This window comes from Drosophila biarmipes, chromosome 3R, assembly GCF_025231255.1.
Source record: "Drosophila biarmipes strain raj3 chromosome 3R, RU_DBia_V1.1, whole genome shotgun sequence".
Lineage (NCBI taxonomy): Eukaryota > Metazoa > Arthropoda > Insecta > Diptera > Drosophilidae > Drosophila > Drosophila biarmipes.
Genome location: NC_066616.1, coordinates 16,992,117 through 17,000,511, shown reverse-complemented (window position 1 = coordinate 17,000,511; position 8,395 = coordinate 16,992,117).

Sequence of the window (8,395 nt, the reverse complement as noted above, 5' to 3'; positions counted from 1 at the left end):
CAACTGCCTACATGTGTGTGGCTCATAAATACTTTATCAGCCGGCAGGGGCTAAGAAGTCGAAAGGTAAGGAAACTTTGCACTGGGACTAAACCGACGGTATAATGATCTCCCCGGGGTGTCGGGCAGGACACCCAGGCCCACACTAGCTAGTTGCGGAAAGCTCCCCCACTCAGGCAGGCAGAGCTGATTAGGTCCTGAATTGAGATTCAGCTGGCATGGCCCGGCATCTCACCTTAATCGGCTGCCAAAGTTACTTATGCCTGTGGATTGTGCCCCAGCACTCCCCGCACTGAAGTCCCAGATGCCAATCCTTTCCAGTGATGGCAAGGGTACTACTTGGCAAGTCTTGGTAAGTTCTAAAACTGGAAAACCCCTAAAAAGTAATCCCTTGTTCCGTATTCTTGTAGACAAATTTATAAAAAAGTTAAGTATATTTTTAGATACCAAATTAAATTGTCCATAATTTCAGAGACTTTGGATGATTGTAGCTTGTTTGTGTACATGTTTTTTAAACCCTTTTTTTCGATTAATATGTACTAAGCTACAAGCTACACAAAAAAAGAATAACAGGTAACAGATAAATAAAAAAAAGTAACATTACGAGTATATTATTTAGATACTGCTACCTAGACCCTTCCCATCACTGCTCCTCCCCCAACCATCATTCCCTCACATACTATATTAACAGGAAGTGAAATCAAAAGGTTGGCTTTCACTTGATTTTCCAATTCCGAGGCAGCCCAGGAACGCCATTGTTCGTGTGGCTTGTAGTTTAACTTTATCATCTTCACTTGGCGGTCGGGAAGTTCCTTAGCCGGCCTCCGATTTCGACCATGACTGGGAAGTGGGTCTTGGCCGTGCTCTTCCCCCTGGACCCACTTGTCTGCCGGCTGCCAGCCCTCATCTCCGTTTCCGTTGGCTTTATTCTCCCGATTTGTCCGGCTCCGGCTCCCTCGCCATCCCCTTCTCCGGAGCCGGATCCGCCTGCTGTTATTGTATAAGCAGCTCATCTGCGGCTGAGCGCATTTTATTTGCTTCAAATTGAGTTATGCCTAATGAAAATCAAATAAGCCGCAATCGAGCCGGAAATGTTGGTTGAGTTCTTCCCGGCAGGACGTGTCCTTGCCTTCGTTTTTCCCTCCACCTCCAAGTGAGCCTGCCACTTCTCGTTTGGCTGCCATTCGGCTTTACATTAGCCTCACTCAGGACTTATTCACGCCCTTTTGTTCAAGTGGCTTCGGCATTTCAATGGCCCTGGTCCTATTGACAAGCAAATTACTAAATGGCCAGCAATTGCGATTTAATTAAAATTACTCAAAAAGCACATATTGATTGAATAGCATGTTGGAGTCAAGCACTCTGGTACACAGAAAAGCAAATATTCCATAAATAATAACTTATTGGATTAAAGAGCACAAACACTATGAATCCTATGTCATGTTTAACATTTTTTTAATTTGGTAATCCTTGGTAAATACGTTAAAAACTGCTATCCAATCAGAAGTCCAACAAAAAGCTTAAGTTTTTTATGGTTTTTTATGTGAACAAATATAACTCTTTTTTTGGACTGTAAATTTTTTACAAATTATATTGTTAGCATTAAATTGAATTCATTTGAATGTCTCTGTCTTTGGAGTAAACATGGATAAATGCTCTAATAAACAAAAATCATTGCTGCATTTACTACATTTTAAAAATATTTACAACTGTTAGAACTATCTTTTTGGTATTTTTAACTATTTTGTGTTTACCTTGATGTTTCTATGACACCTTGGATAGCACAAATTGCTTCAAAGTAGTCTCATTAGTTTTGTTTTCTCCGTGTAAATATCCAAAGATGTCGGGAACGCCTTTTTGGCCCACTTATCCGGCTGAGTGGATTGCTGCACATAAATTCTGGCATTCAGACAAACACATTTCACATTTTAGTTGCCGACTGTGGCAAGTGCAGGAAAAGCCAGGCAGTATTTTGTTTATACATCAAATTGCCTTGGCAGTCATTATCCACATGCATGAGACCCGGACAAGTATCTGGCGCCCACTCCGCCCCCTTGTCCCCTATTTTCCACCCACCTAGGCAGGCGTTAAGTGCAAGTGTGGAAAATTATTTAATGACTTTTCTGAATTTGAAACGGAATTTGTAAGTGCGTTGCGGCGGCGAGCGGAGCGGCTCGGTGGAGGGGGCCAAATATTTGCATACGCAAGCACTTGGAGCGGGCGGAGGATTTTAGGGATGGAGGTTTGGGGGATTGCAGGAGCCGAGGAGCAGCGCAGATCCTTTGGCAGCTGCCAAGTGGCCAAGTAGCAACCTGAGTCAAGTAACTCGCCGGGCCGGCAGTTTTTTGCCCCGGCTACAATCTTATTAATTATTAATGCGTCTTTGAAGTGCAGCGGCGGCTTCATCATCGCTAACGAAGCCGCCACTCAACTCCGCAATCTGAAGAACTACACCGGGAAAAATGAGCTAAGTGTGACAAAAATATAAGCTTTATATTTCTATAGTCATCTAAAATCCATGCAACCAATCATGCAATCACACATGACCTCTACCTTTTAATTATAATAATGATCGTAATAGCAGTAATTTAAATTATAGATGCAACTCTGGCAGATTGTAATTTTCTGCTTCTTTATTTTATTTATACCTTTTTTTAAACCTTAACAGAAAATAATTAAAAGGACATTTTTTCCGCAGTGCGAAGGACCTGGCGACGGTGTCAACATTAATTTGTGTGTCGGACGACACTCGCAAGACAGCTGACAGCCCAGAAGGATTTTGTTCCTGCCGCCAGGAGTGGCATATAATTTGTAATTAATGACCAGTTAAAGAGAGCAGCCTTCGGAGGCAAGGACTTTAGGCAGAGGGTCGGTGAAAAGGGGAGGGGGAGACGGTGAAAGCGGAAGAACGAGTCCTGCGACTTACACTGGCAAAATGGCAAAATGGGAGACAGCCAAACGCTGATTTATGGCCGCCGACCGCAAAATTTATATGCCAACCAGTTTGACTAGCTTTCCACAATCCCTGCCGCCTGCTTGTCCTCGCAATCCATATTCACTTGTAATTCCCCTTCCCAAGGGGTACATTTATTGGCCAATTTAAGTTCCTTACAAATTACTAATTAAAGTCATTGTATAATCAAAGCAAATATTTTGAATGGCTCGTTAGCCATTAACAGCTTAAGCACTAGGTTATTAAGTTATTAAATTGTGGGCTTAGCATTTTAAACAATTTTAATTATCTTGGTTTAATATAACCACAAAAATGTATACACTTAATCCAGGTTATTAGGGGTTTGATGGACTGTTTTATCAATAGAGGGCTTTCCTCTGTAAGAATAGGGGAACAGGGTCTTTAGTTTTGCTTGCACATTCTTAAAGAATTCAGAACTTTTGTATCTCAAAGGAAATGTATCTTCAGAAAATGTTTTTATGTGATATATTATTATAATTATATACATTGTTAAAGGCAGCCGAGAGTTGTTAATTCATAACTTTTGTATCTTAAAGGTGACTATTTTGGTTACCCTTTTAGAAGATGATTTTATTTCTTTTATTATAAAAGAGCTGTACTTTTAGGGCACACCGACTTCGTTGCAACACCTTTTTGGGTTATTTTTTGCTCCTGCCGCATTTGAATGTGAAACGTCAGCAGCATTTCGACGCGGCTTGCCTTTGTGCCCCGGGCTTCGAGCTGGTAACTCTCTTTGACTAGCTCTCCTCCAGGACTCCACAGCCTCCTTTATCCGTTATCCTTATTCCCTGCTCGAATGAGGAAAAAATGCCCGACTTTGAGCGGCGGCTCTGTTTCATTTGCTACCCATAGATCCCGGCTGGAGTGCAATTTGTCTTGTTTCAGGCGGATTCCGATAGGATAGTCAATGGATTGAGCCCACTTACACTTCTGTTATTCCAGCTGTGTTCTCGATGCCGCCTTGTTGTTGTTGTGGCCCTGGCTGCTTTGACTTTGCTGTTGTCACTCGTCATTGGAAGTGGAAGGAGAGAGTGCTGAGGAGAGAGCGGATTACCGCTATAAGCCGGAAGGGAGTGAAAGAATCTGCCAGTCAAATGGTAACTCTTCAATTACCCCGGGGCATGGGCGGGCGGTTAATCACATTTCAGGGGGTAGGTCAATATTTCGTAATATAACAAGTTAAAGTTAAATAAAGTTTAAGTCGCTAATTTTAGAAATAGGAACTTTTAAACTAAAAAGTTATTTTTTAAAACAAATTCAGCTTAGTCTTGGAAAATGTTGGTCCAAGAAAATATAAATTACTTTACTTTGCAATGATTACAAAAAATTAAAAACTCGGGATTAAGATTTATAGAAATTCCATTAAAATAACTCCTCTGATTATAATAATTGTACTATAATATGAATTACCCTCGAGCTTGGTTGGAATAGAAAGGAATTTGAGTTGACCAAACCATCACATTGTCGGATGTACATATATAAGCTCAGTAATAAATAACTAAGATTTAAAAATATATTGTTTTAGAGTCCCCTTTAGCCCGCCTCTGGATAGATACTAGAAGGCCATACTTAAGCTTTCCTTTCACCATCATATCCTGAGCCTCCTTTCCTGATTTATTACCCCCGATCCCGACCTGCCTCCCGATCCGGAGCCAGATCCGCACCGAAAACGCAGCTAAGTGAAACAGCACGAAGATAGCCGCTTAAGCCGATTTCGTGCTCTGTATTTATTTGGCACGCCAACTTTTTAGCTAAGTGCAAAACAATTTACCTAAATTCCCACAACACACACAAGCGCACCCGCACACCTACGCACTGGCGGGACACAAATATATGCATGTTTGCTTAATTGCTCCCCCGGCTCTTTTGTTGTTGCTGCCACTGTTATTGTTGTTGTGGAATCGCTTGAAAAGCCTGCCAAAGCAGCTCTGCACTTTTGCGGTATCTGGTTTTTGTGCACGTAATACCCTGTAATTGGGCGAGGGGGACAACCCGAATTCGAAAAACAAATGCATTTTTTTCAGCACTAAGTGATGTTCTGCCTTTAAGCTTCGGCTCATGTCCAAAAGGATTTTTAAAAAGATTTTTTGATAAAATCGCTGAAAAGAAGGAAAGTGCAAGTCAAAAGTAAAAGGGTTTTTTAGTAACAAAAATGTTATTCCTTATGATTTTTGTATTTATGTGAGTAACATTTTAATAAACAGATAAGAAGTTTGTTTTTAATACTTCATTCACAAGTTAAGTCCTAACTTTTTTAACGGCAACACGATAATTCGTTTAAATAAATAAAAATAAAGTTTTTTAAATTTATAACCAACAAGTCTTTAGTTTTTTTTATTTTACAAGAAATTTTTGTTAAAAAATGTTAGTAATATTTTTAATAAAATTCATCTTTTAAGAATTGGATAATGTCATGAAATAAAAAGAAGTTTTCAAAAAGTTTTTGATTAAAATTGTTACTAGAAAAGAATTTCCATGTCTCAGGATTTTGATGTCATGATTTTAGAAGTTTCTACTACCAATATCAACAGTACTTTGTACTTTTAATTAATCCTGAAGCATATTAAATTTTACTTAAATATGTAATTTAAAATATTTTCCCCCACTTGGCCTTCTACAGGGTACACGCTCCTCTGCAATTGAATAGTGAAGCACTGGCTTAAACTTCCCCCAGTTGTTTTATTATGCTAATGCAGCGAGCGCTGGGGCAACTCCCACCTGCCGCGTAGTCATGTGTGTTGATTGGCGCCATCCACCTCGTAAACCCCTTACGACCCCCTCACAGCCCCCAAAACACACCTTTCGAAAGGGGAAAGTTTAGGGGTGTGTGTTTTTGGAGGGCGGGCACGGTTTATATGTGGAACAATAGAGACTTGTAGCAACTGGCAACGGAAAACTGAAAACAGAAAACTGTGCCAGCGAGTGCATTTGTGTAATGCCTTCTAAGCGGCATTACACTAAGCCAAAAGTTTGATGGGATGTGGGGCACGGGGAATGGGGAATGGGGAAGCCAATCGCAAACACCTTGTGAAATATTAAAAGGACGCTGCAAGAAAGCAGAGCAAACAGAGGTGTCGGGGAAAATTTAAAAGCACGTCAAACGACGGGGTCGTTTGCCTGGGAACTCCAGCAGACTGTAAAATGAAATAATTATGAGCGATAAATTTGCCGGCGTCTTGTGTAGGAAATTGTCGCTAAAAGCGAGAGATGGTGGCATATCGCCTGCGTTGATAATGAGCCGTAAGATGGAGGCCGGTTGTTCGGGCAACGTCGTCCGAACGAAAAACACAAGCAATTATGCAGGGCAAAAGAAAGAACTCTAGGTATATATATTCAGAATTTCTAATTGGATCGATTCGATTTCGACGGCGGCACATTAAAAATTCACAAGAATCTCGCCTGGCGCCGGGGCTAATTCAATTTAAAGGCCTCAACCTCATCCTCAGCCGAAAACTCCGTCCGGATCGGGCTCATATTTTATCGGGGCTGTCGTCTGGCTGCAGTTGCACGTGCCAATCCCAATCCCAATCCACTCCGGCGGAGTCGGGGAGTCCGGAGTGGAGACCCGGGACCCCGTCCGGATAGCACTTTTATCGGAGCGCGTAAATTTCAACACGGACGACAACGCCTCGCACAGATTTATTTTATTTACAGCGGCCAAAAGAGGAAAAGCAGTTTGCCGGCTGGCTCCCCCTTTAATTTAATTTCAATTATCGCCTGTTGGCTGCTGGCCATAAATTAAGTTAAAATCTGAGACGCTGCAGGTTGCGCTGATTGCATGTGAAAAATACTCCCCTGCCCCCTCCGTGGTCCTTTTAATTAAGTGCAAATGCAAAAGTTATGAACTCGAGTTACGGGTTTCGGGGCTTTGGTGCAACTTTTCTATCTCTCCTTCCGCCTATTGAACCCTTTGAGGGCGATTATCTGGGCCCACAAATTTCATTCGATCCGAAAACTTTTGGCCAAGCCAAAAAACGAACAAAAACCAGAAATTGTCATATTGCTGGCTGGGCCGAGGAGAAGTCCAAACTTTGGGGCAGCAACAACAAGTGACTGCTAACAAACGGAAACAAACAGCTGCATTAGCAGACGCAAATCAGCAGCAATCACAGCCACATCGCAGCAAACAGCAAGCAGCAACAAACAAGCAGCAACAAACAAAGTTGAGCGCACTCACTTAAAAATTCCAAACACAAAGCGGAAATATGCAAAAGCTTGGACTAGCAATAAACAAAACAAAAAACAGGATGATGCGAAAGGCAGAGATCGAGCCTTAAAATACCCTAGAATTTAAATACTTTTATTGGACTACTGAAAATAATTGAAGGGAGATTTCTTAAACAAACTTAAAAAAGGAAAATAATGGTGCAAAGATATTATTTTCAAACTGCTAAACAATAAACTCTTTTTTATGTCACTTGGTTTTTATTCCTAAAAAACTTTATATGTTACGCACAAAATAAACACAACACGGCGTATGAGTGATATATTACATAAAAAGGTTTCACACAAATTTTTTTACTAAATTACTGTAGTTTTGTTTTTTCAACAACAATAAAATGTATGAGAGACACAACTAAAATTATTTTTTAGCCAAGAAAAACTATTTTTAAGTCCATTTTTATCTTAGCGCTTAAATAAATGAGAGCAGAAATCAGGGCGTATGCGTGATATATGAAAATATTTAACAAATATAATAAATAATAATATATTATGTATATTTATGTATATTTGAATTTAGTATTGGTATTTAAATGACTCCTAACGCCAAGGCTTAAACTAAGATACCCCTGGGAAGGGCTTGCATCCCCTGGAACGAGAGAAACGACAACGGAAATGACACAGCCGCCATGTTGGCCAACTTGTTGTTACCGCTGTCTGTGAATGCAGCCGTCGTGGTTGTTGCCACTGTTGGTTTCTTGCCTGGTTTGCTTGTTTGTCGCTCTGAAACGAGCTGTTAACGAGCAGAACACGCCGTATTTGCAGGTGAGATTGTGAGTTGGTGAGATGGGGGCCACCCAGAGGGCAGGAGGCGTGGCAGGCGGATAAGAAGAGGGCCAAGAGAAATCGCTTACTTGGCTAAGCGACTTTGCACCTTTCCAGGTTGGAGTGGGGTGGCGTGGACAGGTGCATGCGAGTGGCCTGTAAGCTACGGCAAATTAGTGATAATGAATAATTTCCCACAGCGATAATTAAGGGCATCATTAAAAATGTTGCCGGCGACGAAATTGCGTTCGTCTAGCACTAAACGCTTTTCCAATTACCGCAGCATACAGGGCAGAAGTCATTTTCCGCTTGCATGTCCACAATCCCCCAATCCGCCCGCATTTCCGTGGCAAGTGCAGCAGATAGTGCCGCAGAACGAGACCAGCCCATGGATCCCCCCATCTCCATCTAGTTCCCAGGGAGATGGGTCCACTTT